Source organism: Anopheles coluzzii, chromosome 3 (genome assembly GCF_943734685.1).
Source record: "Anopheles coluzzii chromosome 3, AcolN3, whole genome shotgun sequence".
NCBI classification, from domain to species: Eukaryota; Metazoa; Arthropoda; class Insecta; order Diptera; family Culicidae; genus Anopheles; species Anopheles coluzzii.
This window is the reverse complement of record NC_064671.1, coordinates 84,105,232-84,118,773: the sequence shown is the minus strand read 5'-3', so window position 1 is coordinate 84,118,773 and position 13,542 is coordinate 84,105,232. Positions and strand designations below refer to the sequence as shown.

General features: G+C 43.6%; 1 protein-coding gene across 3 annotated transcripts in view; it reads left to right on the top strand.

Moving 5' to 3' along the window:
• The window catches only part of LOC120960045 (uncharacterized), a 38,836-nt gene that overhangs the window by 24,688 nt on the left and 606 nt on the right, over window positions 1-13,542 (top strand). The window lies entirely within an intron of this gene.

Genomic DNA, 13,542 nt, shown 5'->3' with positions numbered 1-13,542 from the left:
TTTTTCTGTTCGGTCCTCCGTTCAGGAGCATACAATGCCTTATTTTGGGCTGTGTTGCTTCAGGGTTATTACATACAATGCATGATTGGCATGGGACAAAGTTTGAAGACTTTCGTTGCAACATTTTTTTTTGAATATAAATTTCCTTTTTTTGAGTTAATTTTAATTTTCCTTATTTTCTTTCCCTTGCCTGATCCGTGCAGACTGTGCCTCAAAAGCCGCCCGTATAATAACTGCTCTCTGGCTGCTAAAGCCAAATTATACAACTGCAGCAACGAAGCGTGTGTGTGTGTGTGTGTGTGAGTGTGTTTGCTAATCGCCTTTTCTCTTCACCACGCTCTGTCATTTACCCCTGCGGGTGATAATATATTTCTATGTATTTAGCCCACGGAAACTGCACACGGGCTGGGGGTGCCCTGTTCACACACACACACACACACACACACACACACACACACAGCGACACATTTGATAACAGAACCAGTCCATGTGCCAGAAATCGGTCATTTACACCACCATCATCACGCCGTTTTGTGAAAGTGCATCGCGTCGTGTTTCCGTACGCCAGGGTTTTAAATGTCCATTTAGGGGGGTGGTGGTTTTTTGGGTGGCGGCAATGCGCCTATCTCAGGGTCGGTTAAAGTTATCGAAGGTTGCCAAACAGTGGAACCGATTCAATCACAACATAAACCAAAAAACAGTAATACATCACCAACAGGCACTCTCTGCCTACTGCCAGCCAAGCCCGACCAGGCATGTCGGGGCGACACGGGGAGGCGGAGAGGGCACCACCACCCCTCCATAAAATGCACTCGATGGGTTGGAAAATGGAAACGATTGCACTTTGAGATTGCGGTAAATGAAGGTAACGAAATTAAAAATAATTAAGCAACTGCCGCCGCACAACCTTCCTGCCCCTGCCGCAGCACGCCATCGTGCGGAGTTGGTGAAAGCAATAATCGCGGTGCGAAAACTGTGTGCAGTGGCAGTAGTTTTTGATTTTGGACGGTAAGGAGAAACCTGCCCGAAAAAGGAACAAAAAAACACTCGTCATGCGATCGTAAAACTTATGAAAATAATGACCCCAAATAATCTGGCCCGGGTGTGTAGGTATGCGTGTATGTGTATTGAATTTTAAATTTGTTGTGGGTGCAGAATGTATTTCACGTGTCATTACTTCGCAGCACAATTTGCCTTATCGCGGTACTATTTTTTGGTACGATTTGGAGCAGTTTTACTGATTTTATCTTTTAATAAATTGCTTTTGGCAATTTTTCGACTATCATACCGGGATCAAAGAGGATTTATGACATTGAAGTTACGCTTTAAATCATTTCTAGACTATTGTGCCATTTAGTTATTAGGGAGTGATATGGCAAAATAGTCAGAATCTTTCGAAGGATATTCCTCTTTTACAGTTGATGAATTTGGGTATTTCAACATTTTCTATTTGACGTAACTTCCTACCCGGACATGCCGGCCTATACAGGACTTCGAGACTTAATTCATTACCACGCAGCCGGATAGATAGTCAATTCATGCTACGGGAGCTCTATTCTAGGCATGAAACCCATGACGGGCATATTATAGAGTCGTTAGAGTTGACGACTGTACGCACTGTACGCCAACAGCCAACGCGGACAGCTTCAACACACTTTCAAGCTTATTGCATTTTATTACTTACGCCCTGAGGTCTTCAACTTAATAACCAAAGGCCAATTCCATGAATCTATTTAAAAATTGAAGCCTAAGCAGTTAGTCCAAGATACTTTTTTAGCTCTTCATTTCAAGGTGTCATGCAATTCTAAAATCTTCAGATCTTTTAATGTAAATAATTTTCCAAAAATGTAAAGTTCTGGAGCCTTAGAGCGTGTTCTTCATAAGGATTCATCGCATTGAACGAAAAGACTACGATTAAATCATTATAATACTAACTCTAGTTATTTATAGATTTAAAGAGGCCTTTCATCGTCAAGGTCTCGTTTCTATCTTAAAAATTTGAGATTTGACTGCTGCGTAACTGCGTAAGAATACATAAAAATACAATAATCGGATTATCTCTGGTGGGTTGGGAAAGAATGTGGACGAAGAAGAATAGGTAAAATAGTAAATACATTAACGAATAATCCATTCCTTTTTTTCTGGATTTGCCTTCGTATGTGACCTCTTAAAAGCCAACTTTTATGTGTGGTAAAGATTAGAAGAAATTGCCTTATCTATAAAAAGGTCCGCTCATTGTGAAGTAATATAATAACGTTCGACCTCATCCTGAAATATTCGGATTTCGGTCCATAGACCGACCTTATTCCCATGAACTTCACAGGACATCAATAACCATTTCTTAAATAAATCTTCAATAATTCATTCTGTATTACCCATAAATTACCCTGCCCCTTGTACTGCACTCATAAAGCAGTGGCCGTCGGTACACAGATGGACACATTTCATTTAAATCACCCCGAGACAGCGAGAAACGACGTGAAAACGCAAATTGCATCAAACCATCTCCGCCGTTTCGCCATGGCAACGCGCTGCGGAACAAAAGCCGATCGTAATTAAGCGGAAATAATGTAATAAATCGAAACACGACGATCGAGCGAGTTGCTGGAGTTCCGTTAATCCTCCCGGATCGGTTCATCCATGGGTACAGAATGGCCATCAAATCCAACGCGGCTTTCCAGCTTTACATTGCGATGCGTTTGAAGGCCGCCCGCCGGTGAGTGAGTGGGTTTTGCTGGTGTGGTGTCGTCCGCTGTACACGACGCCGCCCAGGTTCTTTCTTTCTTCCTTACCACAAACCAAGAATCAGAACATGTACGACGATCATTAGTTGCAATTGGACGTTCGCTCACAACCGCGAGGTGAAAAGCAACGGTAACTAGGCGTGCGACGGGTGAAAAGAGCAAATAAGTATGCACCGCCTGGGAATGGAGTGGCGGGCATGGACGTCAGCATGGAGATGGTAGAAGATTATGATCACTGCGGGAGTATACAGAGGAAGGGGAGATGAGGGGAGAAGGCAAACCAAAGAAAGAAGGACTAGGTGCTACGCGGACTAGGACAAAATGGAGGCCGCTGGTGAGTTTGCGCCAAACCGAAAACCCGTTTCTGTTGAGCCAAGATGCAGGAAAGAAGGGGTAAAATGGAGGGTGAGCTGGAGGTTGAGGTGGTATACACATTCGTACGGTATCCACTCCTGCCCCCCTTGCACCGCAGGTTACGGGGTAAAAAAATTAGATTGACGGACAGAGATTAGAAGACAGAATCGGATCAAGCCTCATTAAAAAAAACGTAGAAAATGCAACTTTAATGGTGTCGGTTGGGGCTACTTTTGGTTTGTCGGTGTATTGGTGCGTTCGCACCAGGTAATAGCAGCGAATTGATCTTTTGCGATACACTGTTATTTTATTCTTTGTTCGGTATAGTTAGCTGCTCTAGCTGTACAGTGAATAGACGAATCTTAAAAAAATACTTCGCATTGTGTTCTCGTATAATTAGTATTGTGAATTGTTCTATTTCCTTTGTTTCTTCTTCCATTTTATTTGTATTTGGCTATATGGCTTTCTGTTCTGTTATGTTTTTTTTTTTTGGTTTTTTTGTATACATGTTAGGAATGATAGGTCGACGTTTATTTGTTTTTATTCGTTTTATGTATCTCTCAGTTTTTTTCCTAATTTAAACATTATTTGTTCATTTATGTTCATTTATTTTTGTTTAAATTTTGTTTTGTGTATATTATACATTTTTCGATGCATTTTATAATTTGTTTTGTATGAATTTTTTTCTTCTATAATGTGATTAACTTGATTTGTTTATTATTATACTTTTCTGTATGTTCTTTGTTTAATATATTGATTTTAATTTCTTTAAATTTAAGCTTTTTATTTCTTCATTATCAATTTAGATGTTTTCCTTGCAAATTGATTCAAGTGTTGGGTAATTTAAAATATTTGACCTAATGTTCACTATTTTACAATGTTATTTATCGATCGGTTTTATGCGAAATATAAACAATATCTCCAACGAGCTATAATTCTCGTTGTTATTCAGTTCAGTTTTCATCTTTGTTGCAATTTCGCTTTTCCAAACGCTTTACCACTCAAAATAACAATCCCACTCAACACACACAGGAAAGAGCAAATTAATAACACACAGAACGCCTGTTTTCATTAGAATTTGCAGCTTAACCACACAGTTAAATCGTTCGGTTTTAAAACAAACTGGAAAACGACGATTCATGTGACGTATAGGCCAGAGGGGGGGACTATACGATGCGAGAAACTTAATCGTATCGCTTGCGTAAACAAAACAACCATTTTAAAACCCCGACGCGTCCAGTTCAGAACAATCGGAGCGGAAAACAGTGTGTCCGTGGTGGATGATGTGGGAGAGCGGGGCTGCTAATGGTGGTGGCCCTTTTTGTCGCTCATCCCCGACCCTTTTGGGTGCGAATGGACCACGCCGTTTGAAATAAAGCGGAAACGTTAATTTCCTAAAGTGAACAAGCGGCGGGTGAGAATGCGCCAACAAACCACACAGTGTACACGAGAAGAGAGCAGCATGCAATGGCGGCAATCGGTGAATTGGTGAAACTGCGGGTGGTGTGCACTACAATGCGAAAAACGTGATCAACGGGACACTTAATAGTGTATAAATGGAGCATACGAATGGAGCGTACAGCGAGTTGTAGAAACGATTAGAAAACAAAATTAGAAAAACAGTTTTTGCTTGTCGGCCCAGAGAGAGAGAGAGAGAGAGGTCACAGAGGTCATTGTGTGGGAAGGAAAGTGTGCGGTGGAAGCTGTCTGTGGCACAACGGTGACACAACCGAACCGATATGACGGTGTATATAGCGAGGTAACAAGAACAACCTGCGTTTGTGGAGGTAATAGACAAACTAGAGAGAAACGCAGAATGTCAATGACACTGCGGCACGGTGTTCTTATTACTCTTATGTGCCTCTTCCGTTGTGCGCAACCGTTCGCGCAACTCCGGGCAAGGGTGCGCAGCGATAGGGACAGTGGTTAGGCGCAACTTCAAATCTACTCCACCTTCTCCTCTGCCTACGAGACGGCGTTAGAACAGACTCCGAAAGCGCGTTTACTTTTTGCGTCATCGCTGGTCGTTCCAGCGGTAGCCAATCCAGCCAATTGCTTCTGGACCATCTTGCGCTGGTTCTACTGGGTTGTTGGTTCAGCTTGGTCCGAGGTTCGAGGTGAGGCAAACGAGTGCGCGACCTCGTTTTGTGGCCGTGTGTTGCTCATCAATGATCGTGTTAGACACTCTCTCCTTCGTGGTTGCTGCAGATAGTCGAAGGAGATGGGCGTGTATCGATTCTAGAGCTCTGTGGTGGCCAGTCTGTAACGCAACGCAACCACACAGATAGTGGAGTTCTGAGCTAATGAGGCATTGATGTGCAATATATTATTCTACGTTAGAGGCAGAGAGAGGCTCTAGTTGAAAGCTAGAAGAATGTAATAAAATTAATTGGGAGAAAACACGGCTAATTAGCAGCAGCGTCACATTAACGAGATAGACGGGGCGTAAGTTTCTGGTGTGGCGCAATACCAAGCACAGTTAGCACACTATCTGCCGGATGCCTACTCGCAAGCGATAACTCATAATAAATGACATCGCAAAGCCTGTTCGTCCGAAGTCAAGTCTTAAAAGATTGATGTTGTTTTTGGACCACCCAAACTGAACGAAGTTGACACATTTTTGACAGCTATTTTGACACATTTTGGTTATTTATCAAACAGTAATTTGTTCTGAAGCTTACCTCAACTTAGAATTCCCCTGAATGTCTCTCCTCATATATTAAGACCCCCTAAAGAAAGAGAGTCCCAAGTCTCTGTACTCCACAGTAGCGCGCCACGTCATGTTCTTCTTTGGAGTTCACCCTAAAGTTCTCTCCCGAAAAACAAAAAAATCCACACCCGATCGTTTGTGTTGATGGGGCAGCCGTATGAGTAGTAGCTGGACCGCGATTCGGTTGACGTACTTGCGTGCAAACAACGCATCTAGAGCGCGGGCCGGTCGGTGACGGCGGCTGCGGCGGCCCCCTTCACACACATTAATCTTTCATCCAGTGGCGCGCGGCTTGCGTCCCCCCGCAAGTGTGCCGTTCATTGCGTCATTTTTGCGCTACTGCTGCGCCATAATGAGGTGCTGCGCCGGAGTGAGCTAATTATTTGCCATACTTGCCAATTTAAATCCGGTCCACCGATGTCTGGGGAGAAGTGGACGACCGGTAGTAGGCAGGGACGACCGGTATGTGCGCACGAGCTACGCAGCCAACAGTAGTCCGCACGAGCTCATACGAGAGTGTGCAAATTTGTGAGTGCGTTGTTTTAGTCACAACAAAATGGCGGATAAAAGAAGGGGCACCATTTTTTTCTTTCTTTCTCTTGTATTAACTTTGCTGTGAGGCCATTGCACTATTGCAGGGGTCTGCAAAGTCAAAGAGTTAAAAAAGCAAATAATAGACTGAATTTATTATGTACACCACTAATCATTAGGCTCCTCAATTAGGTTATATAGGCTTAGACATTCGGCACTTATTGCGATGTTACAAATCGATTTACAAAATATGATAAAATTTAATATCCTATAAGAAAATGGCCCACCGTCGCAATCTCTTAAATTCTTTCAATTTGCTTCTTTTCTTGAAAAGATGCCGATCCCTGTGCTGGTTTAGCGTAGTAGTTACCCGCACTAGCCGGCAGCAGGGTTGTCCAAATGTGTTGTACTCCGCTGAAACTAAGCCATCATTTCCAAAGAGTCTGTAAAGAGCGTTAGTTCTTAAGAACCTTAATGTGTTAATTCCACTGTTTAGAGATATTACCATGTGTGACCTTAAAAAGACCGACTTATGATCAAGACTCCGTTCGCTCTCCGATGTACCATGCAAGGCCAGGTTTTGCATCCCTGACAAACGGTGGTGTGTGTGTGTGTGTGGTACTGTTCTGCATTCATTTAGCAATCAGCTTTTGGACGTAAAACGTGATTTATTGCCGGATCCATTATCTATACATACGAACACACAAACACACACATGGACGCGCTCAACATACCAATGATGACTTTGTAACTTTGTCTTTTCCGCGTTAGTGAAACGAAAACATGCAAAATGCTTCTGCGTTTACTGGGTTTGTCCCCTGACAGCCTACCATGACTTTTGAACTTTGGCTTGCTGGTGTCGACTTCTTGGAATAGAAACCTTCGAGAGTGTCGGCAGCACTGTTTTTGTAACAGGCAATGGGATTTTTAAAACAAAATCATTTATATTAATTCCAAAAGGTTCAACGAACGAGCTAGAAATCAAAACAGAGTTTTTACAATGCCCACATTTACGACACTGAAAGGGTCAAGTCTTAGGATATTACGGAATTTATCTGAGTAAAAAAAGAGCTGTTTTGTGTTGCCCCTTTAGATCCGGATTTCCGGGAACTTTTTCACTTTTTGTTGTCCCACAATAAATCCCTGCAACCGGGAGTTTAATATATAAAACTATAAGAAGACGGAAGAACACTCACCTTCCCCAGCCGGAAGTTGTGGAAGAGGAGTGAAACAGAAAAAAAACCCACCTGAAAAGAAAACATCTCCGCGCCTAAGCTGATTACGGATTCATGGCCAGCGGTGTGGTTTGCGTTGTACCAGCGCACATCGATTCCTGTGCAGGGCTGGGATGGATGGGTGGTGCCGTGCGGTAATAATGCAACGAAACGAATTCCTTTGTCACTCTCGCCCGGGCCCATCTTGGACCTTGGAGCTGTGGGCCTGAGCTGTCGGTGTATTTGTGGCGCGCTACCGTTGTACTGGCCGCCGACCCTTTTTGTTTGGCTGGGGTGGACCGTTCGTTTGTGAGTTGTTTTAAATTAGGTAGCCTGGGCGATGCTGTGGAATGTGCTCTTAGCCGCCTCCCACATTCCAGCGGGTGACTGTTGTAGTGTTTTTGTTGTTGTGTGACTTTGTGTCCGCGTGCTTCCCGATTCGACGAACGGTATGGCGATTGTACACCCCTGCTGTAGCGATCACTGTTTTGGAATGGGAGGAAGATGTGTTTTACTGTCCATAATTTAGCTTTGCGTACACCGAAACCGTCTGACGGCCGCACCGTGTACGCCACTACCCTCGGCAAACGAAACGCATAGGAGAAAGTTCCGATAAGCAAAAAAACAAAAAAGCAACCGCAGCACAACAACGACAGCCGAATCGTAATGCATCATCTACCGGTGCCTTTGTTCGGCACATCATCGTCGGCTGGTGTAGAGAGTTCGGGGGCGAAAAGTTTGCCCATTTTACACGCAGAACGAGCCGTGTAACGTCCATTTACATATGCATTAAGGTGGAGGAAGGCGAGAGTGCGAGACCTCAAGAGGCATGAGAACTTGGTGCTCCGGTACAGCCACCACCACTACCATTATCCAGATATCGCTTTTCTATCTAGCATCCATCGTCCGAACCGGAAACGACGAACAGCTCCGGGCTGAACTCTCCGGGAACCGTCAGAGTCGCCGAGGGGACCGAACTTTTGCCAGAACTTACCAGGGCATAAACTTATCTTGTTCTTTCGGTATGTTTTCCTTTTATATTTGTTTTTTTTTTGTTCCTTAGTTTGGGGTTTTGTTTTGAATCCGCCGCCCGCATGTGCGGGTTGTTGCTTCTGGCGCATTGTGGTGAGGTTATCTTGCGTGAGCGGAATGCTTGCCGATACCACCACCACCGATGCTATTCGAATCGTACTTTGGCGGAGTAGTTGGTTGTGCGCAGTACCACAACATGAGTGACACGTCTTTTTTATGTTTTAGTAAAAGCTGTAACATTTATCTCTCATGCTTTTGGTTTCACTTCAATTTCTGTAACATCTTGTTGCGATGGCGTTCATTTACAGCGTTGAGATAGCCTTTTTCTAAATGTTTAACTACTCCTGAAAATGCCTGAAGTCTGTCTGGGTGTATTTCATAAGATTATTTTAAGTCTTGCATTTCTTAGGTTTTGAATGGATCAGGTCCAATATTTAAACATTGAGTTGCATCTGAACATTGCTATGCAGAAAATGAGCTTTCGTGTACTTTAACTCAATGTTAGACTCGTTTGAATTATATTTAAAGGCAAATTTCTATGTCCGGGAGTCTAACTAGATGAAACTAGAATGTTTAACAGAACAAAAACATCTTAACGAGAAGGAATTACAAAACTTGTTTCAATCCCGAAATGTCATCAATGTTAAACAATCAATTTATGTGCATTGCACTACAGAAAAAACTAGATTATATTAATAACAATCTATAGAAAACCATAAAAAATACACTCAAAATACGTACAACCCTATTTTAATGCCACATTCCTGTGGCAGCACAATGTGACTGTGTGCGTGTTCACTCGTTTCGTGGTTGGCCGATTCCGTAAAAAAAGCTACGCTTCCAACAGTGCGCCCTTCGTCGGAGGTAGTCAACCGGCGTTCGGATATAATATAGTTGGGTGCGGTTGGAGATCAATCTCTTTGACAGTTTTCCTTTGTGTTTCCAATTTCAAACCTCGCCTAACCCTCCCAGCCAACTTTAAACCCAACCCTGCCTCCACCTAAAGCTGGCGGATCTTTTCAATTCCCTTAACTTTTAGCCTTGGCAAAACCCTGCCGCCGCCGACGCTGCCATGCCCATGACAGCATGTACACCAGTGACGTTATGTATCGGTTTCGGTATGTGCGGGAGAGAACCTTCGGGATGAAGACGAACTAGCAGAAGAGAGTTTGACGTTTGATTGCACGTCCATGACGCTCAAGTTTGTGTGTGTGCGCTTGTGGAATTGTTTACAACAACCCTCCTTCCCCCTCCGCTCTTATCCGTCGATTCTGCTGCGATGCATTTAATGCTGGTTTATTGTTTTTCCATCATCACCCGCTTTGTTGTGATGTTGCTCGGTAGGTTTGGTGGAATCGGATGCTAAGAAAGGGAGCGAACGAGGGAGAGAGTGAGCGAGCGAGAGGATAAGCTTTAGAGATGTGTCTGTACGCGCCCCGGATGAACGGGAAAGTGGCATGCCTTCCTTCCCCGGGTGGTTGCGGTTGCGGAGTTACCAAGATCATCATCTTCGCCGGATGTCGGTGATGCTGGAAAACGTCGGTACGCCCTTGGAACACATTATATGCCGAGACGAGACACTAAAACACTCCCTCGGCTGCGCTGTAATGTGTATCTTGTGTGGGGGGAGGAGGGGGTCTTTTTGCGCGATGGCTAACGCACGAACGCACCCTGAAAATGCATCTAGTGTTGTTGTGTGCGAAAGTTTCCACTGGCACCCCTTAAACAGAGACCCGGCCATTCGACCATCTATCTCTATTAAAGTGAAATAAAGAGTGGTAATGTATTTCAATCAATGCTACGCCTGCAGCCCCACTTTCGGTGCACGGTGCGTCCTGAAGATGTCCCGTGGCCCTTTGTCATCAGCCAGTCGAGACGCGTCGAGACGCGTGGGTCGTATTCTGAACGATATTCGGAATTTAGTCGACGCGGAGATCTTGACAGGAGCATGGGTTTAGTATTCCCAACAAAAAAAGTCATTTCATCAAGATCATTGATTTGGTCAATGAAGGCTGAACACAGCAGCTTGTAGCTTCTATGGTGCTTATTTTGTATGAATCTGAAGTTTATAAGCCAGAGTACTAAGCCACCCGATAAGTTTGTAATAGTTAAATTTAAGATACACTACGATCATACGCTTGTTGACCCAAAACATTTTCCCTCCGGCAGCTGCCAGAAGATGCGCTCATGTAGATCAGCGTACTAGCGAGTACGTCTCATGTACCACGAAACACCAAAATCTTGACTGATCGACATATTTGGGTGGTATGTGACAGTCACGACACTAGTCGATCGATATCTTGACTAGATGTCGACTACTTTCAGAATAGGACTCGTAGTGTGGTCAGGTTTTTGTCTCGTGTGGATTTCTGAACTGACAAACTGGCGCTAGTTTTAATCCAAGCCCATCTATCAATGCCACCCTGAAGCGCATTAAACAACAAATTCCCTGACCAAACTGCTGATGCTGCTGCTGCTGCAGCAACTTTACCCAACTGTCTGAACTTTTCTATCCCAGTTTTTGGGGTTTGAAACTTTTCAATTTGTGAAACTCCTATCACAATGGGTGATATCACCAAAACGGTCACCATTTCTGTACATCAAACCCATGCCTGCGCCAGTTCCAATTTAAAAGCCCATCCAAAAAAACAGTGAACCCTTTTTCTCTTGTTTCATCTCAGTTCGCTCTCGAATCGGAAGCCTTATTTATGAAGGCACGGGCAATTGCCGCCACCATGTTGAGCCTTATCGGGAGTGGGAAACCAATCGGGATGGGTTTAATTTCATTAGCTTTCATCGAAGAAAATCAATCTAATTCATCACTGCTGCCGCTGCTGTTCGGCCGTTCCGTAAGCGCCGAGGCACAGTTGCGCGTATCTGACGACCCCCGGGCATCTTATCGTCAGCACCACGGAAACTGTGTTCGCACTGTATGTGTGTGTCTGTGTTTGCTGCGTACTTATCGGTACAACTAGCAGGTGCACAGGCAGCTGTATATTGCACTTTTCCATTTCGTTTTTTTTTTGTTATTCGAGTGGGTTTTTAATTCAATTAGCATTCGCGGCTTCGGCGTATGATGCGCGCGCGAGAACCTGCTCTCTGCCCCGTTGCGTTTTGTTGTGCTTCGGGCCTGCAATAACGAGCCTGCACGGGTCTGCAACGCACGCGAGAAGTTGTTGATATGTTCATGCTTGGGAATCTGCTCTTAGTTTTTTTTACTAAACATTGTATATGGAACGCCCTTATTGAGCTTCCAGTTGTGTATATACGATATGAGGACGTCGATGATGATGTTGCTGGTGAGTCCCGCAGCAATTGATCGCATTCAATCGATCCATCAACGGATATAGTACAACAACTACCGTTTTCCACAGTACCTTACCAGTTGTTGCGAGTTGTTAGTTTCGTAGCAGGAGACCCTTAAAAATGCTTCCCCACCATGGCGTGGCCGTGTGCTGCGCACACCACGAACTTCAACTTCAATGGTACAAAATTTAAATTAACAATCAAAGAGCGAACTCAATATCTCCGATTCGCTTTGGAATAAAGTTGAAGGGGTGAGTGCATCCAGACGACGGGGATCGACAAACGATTTGCAAACATTTCTCCTTGATGTGCATTCCCCCGGATCAAGCAGCCGCGCGCGCGCGCGCGCTCTACATAATGGATCGAAACGGCTCGGTGTGCAGTGAACCCTTCCAAAACCCTCATTCCCTTTCTCACTGGTCCTCCTTTTCCAACCCCCATTTTCCGAATAATCACCCTTGAAGTGAAACCATTCTCTCCTCCGAACTGTCCAGGCTTCGAATGAAGCCCCATACACTCTGCTGTGTACGAATGATGTTGATGTTGTAAAGTGAATTCGTTAATTACTTTAACATGAATTTTCCATGTTCGGTGTTGGCTGTGCGTCTGTGTGTGTATGTGTGGTTTGCATTGGAGCAATGCACACGATTCTGACATTATCGGGCGCTCTGGTATTTGACGCGCTCGGTGGCAGACAGTTTGAGATCAAAATTGGCTGTTTGGGTTGTGCTGCAAGAAGGTTACCACAGACGCACACATCGTTTCGCAAACTACTGGCAGGGGAGCAGGGATAGGAGGATATTACCGTTGCGTGTGGGTTATCGCTGTTGTCCTTCAAATCTCCTTCAAATGTCTTTTGTCAAGTGGGTTGCTTAAGCTGCTCGTAGGATCACGATTGCTCTAATAAACGAAATTAGATGGAAGAAAGCAATGTACTGAAGAGAATATCCATGATTGCTTCTGAGGTACTCAAAGAATGTTCAATAGTTTTCATTACCATCGTACGGGTAGTTATTGGTTCTTTGTCCTTATTTATCAAGACAGACATATAACTGTTCTGAGATGATGTTCATGATCATGAACATGCCAATATGAATAAAATAGCATGGAATGTAATATAAATTAGCAATCGTTTGCAAGGGCGTATCCCAACAAGATGTCTCATAACTATCAAGTACGTTGTCAATGATCACTGATTCTGGTGAGATGAGATTTCATTATAGTTGATAAATGACGAATGAAGGATTATTTGCAACTGCACCAAGAATAGCCAGTATTAACCCCATATATGAGTCTAACTAAATCAACTCAAACGCTTGTACATTCAAATACATGGAATTGAAAATATTGTCTTTATCAAAATTAGAAAATAGTTCTTTGATCGGTTTTGAGGGTATTCGAGTCGTTTTAAACATCATTCGTTTCTCTCATTTGGTATTGTTATTAAAATGAATTCTACATGAACTTGTATGTTGTTAAAAATGACTACTACTTGAACTTTATTTTAAAAAGATATTCAAAAAATTGTTGGATTTAAAGAATGTACATTGTTATTCGGACATGTTCTCAGGTCTTTCGTGCGCTTTTTGGACAATCATTTGATCTCGTAGTGTTGACCAATAAACTAATGAATGGTAGTATCCAGGCTCTT